The sequence below is a fragment of the Lampris incognitus genome, chromosome 10 (genome assembly GCF_029633865.1).
Source record: "Lampris incognitus isolate fLamInc1 chromosome 10, fLamInc1.hap2, whole genome shotgun sequence".
NCBI classification, from domain to species: Eukaryota; Metazoa; Chordata; class Actinopteri; order Lampriformes; family Lampridae; genus Lampris; species Lampris incognitus.
Window position 1 is genome coordinate 39,030,317 of NC_079220.1, and position 9,386 is coordinate 39,039,702.

Consider the following 9,386-nt stretch of genomic DNA (forward strand, 5'->3'; position numbering starts at 1 on the left):
AAATGAACGGCGTCTCAGTGACGTAATCAATCCGCGCATGCAAGCGCAACACCGCCCACTTGTGGACAAACAAAGTCGTAAACAAAATAATAGTACACAGTAACACATAGTCATACAAATACGCTGGTGTCATATCTCAACAAGCACAATTTGCATTAAATGTGAACTATACAGTACAGTGGGAATTGAGTTTGTACTGTATAGTAGTGTAGAGGAGCTCAAGCAGGAGTCGTGACAACTTTCTCTTTCGGCTACACAACGTGCACCATTTATTCCTTCCACCATTACAACAACAAAAACCCGCGCAGCGGAAGTGTGTCACTGTAAACCCGAACCGAGAAAACAGCAGCTGTAAACTAACGTTCCTACTAGCTCAATAAGGGGAATTATGTATCCCCATAACCACTACACACGTCCCCCCAGAATTCGCCTTAATACGAAAAGTCAGTGTGGCGAGGGGGGCGGATCTCTCTGCCCCAACGGCTCCGCTGAACAGGAGCTGGGGGCTGGTTAACCGCAGGCAAAGCAGCAGAGTCCTCACAGCTGGACCGGGGAAAGGGAGGGGCTGGGGAAGCAGGGGGCGGCTCGCCGGGGGAAGGGGGCAGGTCCGTGGGGCGCCCCCGCCGTGGGGGCAGGGCAAGACCAACAGGGCGGTCAAAGTCCTGGTGAGCAGGCTTGAGGCGGTCCACAGAAACTCGCTCCAGCCTGCTGCCAACCTCCACCACAAAGTGCTTATCTCCAGTGTCCCGTACCCGAAATGGACCGTCGTAGGGTGGCTGCAGGGGACAGCGATGCGCGTCGTGACGGATGAAAACATATTCCGCCGACCGCAGCTCCGTGGGGACATAGAACTGAGAGCCGCCATGCTGAGAAGTGGGGACCGGTGCAAAAGCCCTGGCTTCCTCCTGGGCGGAGAAATCTTGGATGTGAGGGACCGGGTAGCGGTCCGGTGTTTTTGCGTCATTGAGCCGACGGTAGTCACCACATGGACGCCACCCACCGCCAGGCTTAGGCACTATGTGGAGGGGTGAAGCCCACGGGCTGCTGGAGCGACGGATGATGCCGAGGCGCTCCATGTTCTCAAACTCCGCCTTGGCGACAGAGAGCTTGGTCGGGTCGAGGCGCCGAGCTCGGGCGTGCACCGGCGGGCCAGTGGTGACGATGTGGTGCTCAACCCCATGTTTGGTCGTAGATGACGAGAATGTGGGCTGAGTGAGGTCAGGGAACTCAGAGAGAAGATGGAGAAACACGTCCTCGTTGGAGAGCATGCTGGACAGCCTGACGGAGCCTGTATCGCTGAGTGCACACGCGTGTGAAGCGAAGGTGACGGCGTTAATCGGGCGTCGATTCCTGACGTCCACCAGCAGCCCATGAGCACAAAGGAAATCTGCACCGAGGAGGGGAAATGCCACAAAATCCCAGCTGAACCGCTGTCCGTTAAAACACATGTCAATGTGTCTCGTGCCGTACGTACGGATAGAGCTGCCGTTAGCAGCTTCCATGGGAGGGCCGTGAGCGCCCGACAGGGCGTCCACACGCGATGTAGGTACGACACTCCTCAGCGCCCCAGTGTCGCATAGGAAACGCCGCCCCGAGATGGAGTCTTGCAGGAAAAGTAGCCTGTTGTCCTCCACGCCGACGCCCATGGCCACTAGTGAGCGCCGGCCTTGGCGTTTCCCGACGAGCTGAAATTGCACGGGGGGTTGCACTTTTTCGCCTTGGCCGCGAACTTTGCATGGTAAAAGCACAGGCCGGGCTCCTGTCGCCGACCGGGGGTTGCCGCGGCGACCACCATTGAGTCACCAGGTGGTGGCGTGAGGGGGTGGGCAGAGGTGAGCGCGGACGCGCAGTGCTGCTGTTGGCTGGCCAGGAAGAACTTGTCAGCTTCTTCAGCTAGCTTGCGGCAATCGGTAATGCTGGTGTTAGCCAAAGCGGCCCGCACCTGAGCAGGTAGTTGTCGCAGAAACAGTTGGACAAAGAGGAGATCAAGTGTGTGCGCCGGTCCGAGCAGATTCAGCATTTTGTCCATGAGCTCGGGTGGCTTGCTGTCACCCAAGCCTTGCAGAGAAAAGAGACGGTGGGCCCTCTCGGCGTCGGAAAGTCCAAAAATCTTCAAGAGGTGATGTTTGAGCCCCTTGTATTTGTCTGCCGCCGGAGGATTTATAAGGAGACTCACCACTCAAGTTGCAGTCGAACACCCGAGCGCCGATACCACGTAGTAGTATTTAGTAGCATCATCTGTTATTTTGCGGATAGAAAACTGCGCTTCCGCCTGGGCGAACCATGTCTTTGCCGATGATTCACAGAACTCTGGCAATTTGAGAGAAACCGCGTTGATTTCGTCAACCATGTTCGTTCGAAAGATAACTACCAAGAGACAAACGTCGGGGTCACCAGTGCAGAGGAGCTCAAGCAGGAGTCGTGACTACTTTCTCTTTCGGCTACACAACGTGCACCATTTATTCCTTCCACCATTACAACAACAGCAAAAACCCGCGCACCCGAACTGAGAAAACAGCAGCTGTAAACTAACGTTCCTACTAGCTCAATAAGGGGAATTATGTATCCCCATAACCACAGTAGCTGATTTAACTTAAGAGTAAGTGAAAAGGGGTAGGAAAAAAATAAATGTATACTTCCTCCTACTCCTTTTCCGACATGTAACAAATAATCTGATTGTTAGAAGTGCTAGGGGTTATAGCTGCCTTTTCCCCCTATTCTTTTCTTACTTATTTGGACTGGTTTTCATTGAGAAATGATTGGAGGTGTGGTTAAGCAGGGTATATAAGAGGACGTCATCGTAAGGCGCGTCTGCGTCTACTGGAGTTTGGTAGTGGCGGGAGGTTGCCTAAAAGCCTCAGGATGCGCCACTTTGAGAACGCGGCGCATGCTCACACCATTCCAGCTTTGAAGGACTTTGAAGAAAACCAAGTCTCGTTTATTTTCTTGAGGATCCATCCACCATCAACCTAAACTGAACTAAACTACCAAGACGGTGTCCGCCGCTTACGAAAGCTGAGACCCACGCGGCCGAGGCCTTGTCTGAGGGACCTGCTAACTACTACCCTGCTACCTCGGTAAGCTAGCCCACCTCCGCAATTTCTCTCGTCTTGGAAATCAGTCCTTCTTGTTTTTTCCTCGTTTCCATCTTTTCTACACACTTCAGGTTACGTGTTTAACCCTTAATCCCTAGACCCGACTAGTCCATAACATAATTTGGGGCGCTCGTCCGTGATTTATTTGAAGATTAAATGCATATTAATGTTTGATAAAACCGGTTAGCGATTAGACGTCAGTAGCGAGTTACATCCAAGTATTCTGTTTGTGAGAAGAGGCACAAATGAGGTGGATTCAGCTCGGGAAAAAGCGTGTGTTGCTAGGTTTAGAAGTAGGCCACGGACATACAGTTATGTGTAGAGTAGCTACACGGTGCTAACTTCTCACTTAAAACAGATGGTTGCGTATGTATGTAAAACTAAGATAGCTAGAGGGGAAGTGTTGAGAATCACCTTCGTGGTCCTCGTCCCCGAGTCCGTTGATGTGAAGAAAACAGCCACCACGTTTTAGGAGATTAAAATGATTTTATTGAGTACAGATCTGGAGACACACTCTGCCAATCCGTCGTGTGTGTCTGACTTTCTTTGTGTGTCAGCTTCTTTATATGCTAAACCTCCTTTGTTCATTCATCACACATGACCTTGATTTTCCTGTCCACTATGTTTGGTCAATGCTCCCTTTCATGGTTGAGCTTTAGGGAGTGCTCATCCTGTCTGGACCTGCAACTCTTAAGCGGGGGCCCTCCTTGCACCAGACACGGTATCTCTCCCAAGGCCTCAGAGGAGGGGAACCCCACACATTCCGTGCGAGGCATGCAATATATTTTATCGACATGAATGTGTCTTTCTTCACCCTCTGTTCTGGTTGCACACCTTGGTTACATACATAGTGATACAAATACACTCGGGTTATATGTAATATCAATCAACAGAAGTTATTGAATGCATGTATTGTGTGTGTTGAGATTAAAAACAGGGATATAGGTCTACAGGTTGATAACGGGTTGGTTTGGCTTGTTAGCTGATCCTACTTGACTAATGGTGGCAGGTATTTTGCTGGTGTGTACTGCAGATTATCGGTTTTGGGACTTCGAGTAACGTCGTGAGCGCTCTGTGCGGTCTGTTCATATCACTTTCTGGGAATATTTCGATTTATGAGCTAACTCTTGTTGCAGTTTATATGTTTTGTTGGTAAGGCTATTTGGTAATAGTTACCTTAGAGGTAATTTTGTGAGAGTCTTGTCTCTTTTGGTTAGCCTAACTTTTGAGAGAATTTGATAACGATAACCATGGCAACGTTCAATGTAGAGGAGTTTTGTGGGAGTGATTTTGGGCACAAGGAGTTGCGTCAGCTTAAAAAGGAATATTTGCTTTCAGTAGCTCAATATTGTGAGGTAGAGGTCACTCCAGAGACGAAAAAGCCAGAGATTGTGGAGACCCTGATTTCAGTATTACAACCTAAAAGATCACGTACATGAATGAGCAGAGCGAGAGAGAGGGGGAGCGGCTGTTTCAGCTTGAGTTAGCAAAGCTGACATTAGAGCAAGAGAAGCTTAAAGTGAACAACATTGACCTCCAATGTAAGCACGAAGCTCGTTTTGATGTTTCTAGCTGTTTGAGACTCATGCCAAAATTTAACGGGGATGATGTGGGCTCTTTCTTTGACGCTTTTGAGAAAATTGCCAAAGAGCTAGAATGGCCCGAGAATAGGTGGACGTTGCTTGTCCAGAGTGTGCTTGAGGGCAGAGCCCAGGAAGCTTATGCTGCGTTAGATGCTTCTGACAGCAGAGACTATGATACTGTAAGGAAGGTGGTTCTGACAGCCTATGAGGTGGTGCCAGAAGCCTATCGACAGAAGTTCAGGTCTCTGCAGCATAAATCAAGTGAAACTTTCCTTTATTTGGCTAGGCAACAGGAGGTTGTGTTTGACATGTGGTTAGCAAGCACTAACACTCACACCTTTCAAGAGTTGTGGCAACTTATGCAGGTGGAGCAGTTCAAAACCAATTTACCCCGGCACATGGAGATACATCTAAATGAGATGGGCATTACTGAGTTAAGAAAAGCTGCTATGACAGCATATTCTTATGAGTTAACTCACAGATAAATGTCATGGAAAGGAAAGTTCGGCAGACAGGATAGGAGGCCGGCTGCAACTGACAGGCCTGGTGAGACTGTCACGACAGATTCTACTCCCACCTCTGTTCAGTCTCCAGCAGAGCCCTAGAAAGAGAGAGTTACGTCAACTCAGTACACGTCAATGGGCCAATTATTTAACAGCAATGGCGGATCATGGGAGCCCCGGATAGTTCCAAACAGTGCGGCCCGGGGCAATAGGATTTCTATGGCGAAGATATGTTTCTCGCATTAATCAAAGGTTAAGAATGTAAGTAAAGTTAGCCAGTTTACTGTCCACATTCTTCCTTTTCAGGGTACCCAAGGAGGAGAGAGTGGTGATTGGAGCGGACTTCAATGGACATGTTGGTGAAGGGAACAGAGGTGATGAGGAGGTGATGGGAAGGTATGGAGTCAAGAAGAGAAATGTGGATAGACAGATGGTGGTCGATTTTGCGAAAAGGATGGAAATGGCTGTGGTGAATACATATTTCAAGAAGAGGGAGGAACACAGGGTGACGTACAAGAGTGGAGGAAAGTGCACACAGGTGGACTATATCTTATGTAGAAGGCACCATCTAAAAGGGATTGGAGACTGCAAGGTGGTGACAGGGGAGAGCGTAGCTAGGCAGCATCGGATGGTGGTCTGTAGGATGACTTTGGAGACCAAGAAGAGGAAGCGAGTGAAGACACAGCCGAAGATCAAATGGTGGAAGTTGAAGAAGGAAGACTGTTGTGTGGAGTTCAGGCAGGAATTACCACTGGGTGGTAGTGAAGGGTTGCCAGATGGCTGGAAAAACACTGCAGAAATAGTGAGGGAGACAGCTAGGAAGGTACTTGGTGTGTCATCAGGGCAGAGGAAGGAAGACAAGGAGACTTGGTGGTGGAATGAGGAAGTACAGCAAATTATACAGAGGAAAAGGTTGGCAAAGAAGAAGTGGGATAGTAAGAGAGATGAAGAAAGTAGACAGGAGTACAAGGAGATGCAGCGTAAAGCAAAGAGAGAGGTGGCAAAGGCAAAGGAAAAGGCGTATGGTGAGTTGTATGACAGATTAGACACTAAGGAAGGAGAAAAGGACTTGTACCGATTGGCTAGACAGAGCTGCAAAGGATGTGCAGCAAGTTAGGGTGATCAAGGATAGAGATGGAAATGTGCTGACAAGTGAGGAGAGTGTGCTAAGAAGGTGGAAGGAATACTTTGAGGGGCTGATGAATGAAGAAAATGAGAGAGAGAGAAGGTTGATGATGTAGGGATAGTGAATCAGGAAGTTCAGCGGATTAGCAAGGAGGAAGTGAGGGCAGCTATGAAGAGGATGAAGAATGGAAAGGCAGTTGGTCCTGATGACATACCTGTGGAGGCATGGAGATGTTTAGGAGAGATGGCAGTGGAGTTTTTAACTAGATTGTTTAACACAATCCTGGAAAGTGAGAGGATGCCTGAGGAGTGGAGAAGAAGCATACTGGTACCGATTTTCAAGAACAAGGGCGATGTGCAGAACTGTAACAACTACAGAGGTATAAAGTTGATCAGCCACAGCATGAAGATTTGGGAAAGAGTAATAGAAGCTAGGTTAAGAGGAGTGGTGACGATCAGCGAGCAGCAGTATGGTTTCATGCCACGAAAGAGCACCGCAGATGCGATGTTTGCTTTGAGAATGTTGATTGAGAAGTATAGAGAAGGCCAGAAAGAGTTGCATTGTGTCTTTGTAGATTTAGAGAAAGCTTATGACAGAGTGCCAAGAGAGGAGGTTTGGTATTGTATGAGGAAGTCAGGAGTTGCAGATAAGTATGTAGGAGTGGTGCAGGATACGTATGAGGGAAGTGTGACAATGGTGAGGTGTGCGGTTGGAATGACAGATGGGTTCAAGGTGGAGGTGGGATTACATCAAGGATCGGCTCTTAGCCCTTTCTTGTTTGCAATGGTGATGGACAGGTTGACGGACAAGATCAGGCAGGAGTCTCCATGGACGATGATGTTCGCGGATGACATTGTGATCTGTAGCGAGAGTAGGGTGCAGGTTGAGGAGAGCCTGGAGAGGTGGAGGTATGCACTGGAGAGAAGAGGAATGAAAGTCAGTAGGAGCAAGACGGAATACCTATGCGTGAATGAGAGAGAGGACAGTGGAATGGTCAGGATGCAAGGAGCGGAGGTGACAAAGGCATTTGAGTTTAAATACTTGGGGTCAACTGTCCAAAGTAACGGGGAGTGCAGTAGAGAGGTGAAAAAGAGAGTGCAGGCAGGTTGGAGTGGGTGGAGAAGTGTGTCAGGAGTGATTTGCGACAGAAGGGTATCAGCAAGAGTTAAAGGGAAAGTTTACAAGATGGTTGTGAGACCAGCTATGTTGTATGGTTTGGAGACAGTGGCACTGACGAAAAGACAGGAGGCGGAGCTGGAGGTGGCAGAGTTGAAGATGCTAAGATTTTCACTGGGAGTAACGAAGAAGGACAGGATTAGGAACGATTATATTAGAGGGACCGCTCAGGTTGGACGGTTTGGAGACAAAGCAAGAGAGGCAAGATTGAGATGGCTTGGACATGTGTGGAGGAGAGATGCTGAGTATATTGGGAGAAGGATGATGAATATGGAGCTGCCAGGGAAGAGGAGAAGAGGAAGGCCAGAGAGGAGGTTTATGGATGTGGTGAGGGAAGACATGCAGGTGGCTGGTGTGACAGAGGAAGACGCAGAAGACAGGAAGAAATGGAAACGGATGATCCGCTGTGGCGACCCCTAACGGGAGCAGCCGAAAGTAGTAGTAGTAGATTCTTCCTTTTCAGAGGAAATTATGGCAATTCTAAAAACATTATCACAATAATAATGTTCCTACACATGCGCATAGAATATGTGTCACGTTGGAATATATCTATATATAAATGTAAAAATCTGAAAGTATTGGTTAGTAGTTACCAGAAATCGCGGCTAAGCTGTTCATTTAAATTACCCGCCAAGCTTTTTTGGAACCATTCAGCGGCTACATGAACCACGTGACCCTCTCGCGTTCTGACCCCTCATTGACGTAACTCTCTCTTTCTAGGGCTCTGGTCTCCAGGGCCAGGGAAAAGATGGGAGAAGCCTTGTTTTGGATGTGGCTCCGCTGCATCCGGGGTGTGACCCGGAGATGGCCAGCACCTCCTTCACCAGCTGGTCCATGCTAGCACACCTTGTGTTGTGACTGTGCTGTGTGTTTTGTGTGGTGACGAGTTGTAGCTGGTTCACCTGCGGGTCGAACGCAGCTACGTTATTTGGCGTAGGTCGCCACAAGATGACCATTTTGTGTGCTTTGTGTTTTGTGAGGTCATGAGTTGTAGCTGGTTCACCTGCGGGTCGAACGCAGCTACGTTATTTGGCATGGGTCGCCACAGTGACCGTGTTGTGTGTGCTACTTTGTGTTGTCTGTCAGTAACTTGTTGTGATTGAGCGCCACTTTGTAGGTGACCATGTGTTGGTGGGGAGGTGCTGGCCATTTTTGGGTCGCATTTTGGACGTAGCGGAGCTACTTGTGGTGATCCATTGTTGTGGCTGAGGTGCTCCACCTTTTTGTTTGGTCACATGTTACTGTCATCTTATGTAGCACATTTTCAGTTTTTTTTTTTTTTTTTTTTTTTTGGTTCTTGTGGGGTTTTTGTTAACAAGCCTGTAGGGGCCTGTTTTTATGGGTGGGGGTGTTATGGCCAGTAGTTTTGTTTTGTTCCCTCCTGTATCTAACCCTCACTCTGGCTCTACATTCAGGTATCCGCCAGGTGCTCCTCATCACCTAATCAACCGGTCAACAAATCAAGCAATCTCCATTAACTGTACATAGTCTTGTTGTTTTAGGAAATGAGAAAATATTATAAAAAGGATAAAAGAAAAAGAAAAAAACAAATCGGTTGAAACCAGATGGGGTTTTTTTTGTAAGGGGGGAGGAATGTTAGAAGTGATAGGGGATATAGCTGCCTTTCCCCCCTCTTCTTTTCTTACTTATTTGGACTGGTTTTCATTGAGAAATTATTGGAGGTGTGGTTAAGCAGGGTATACAAGAGGACATCACCATGAGGTGCGTCTGCGTCTCCTGGAGTTTGTTAGTGGCGGGAGGTTGCCTAAACGCCTCAGAATGCGCCACTTTGAGAATGCGGTGCAGGTTCACACCATTCCAGCTTTGAAGGACTTTGAAGAAAACCAAGTCTCGTTTATTTTTCTGAGGATGCATCCACCATCAACCTAAACTACCAAGACGG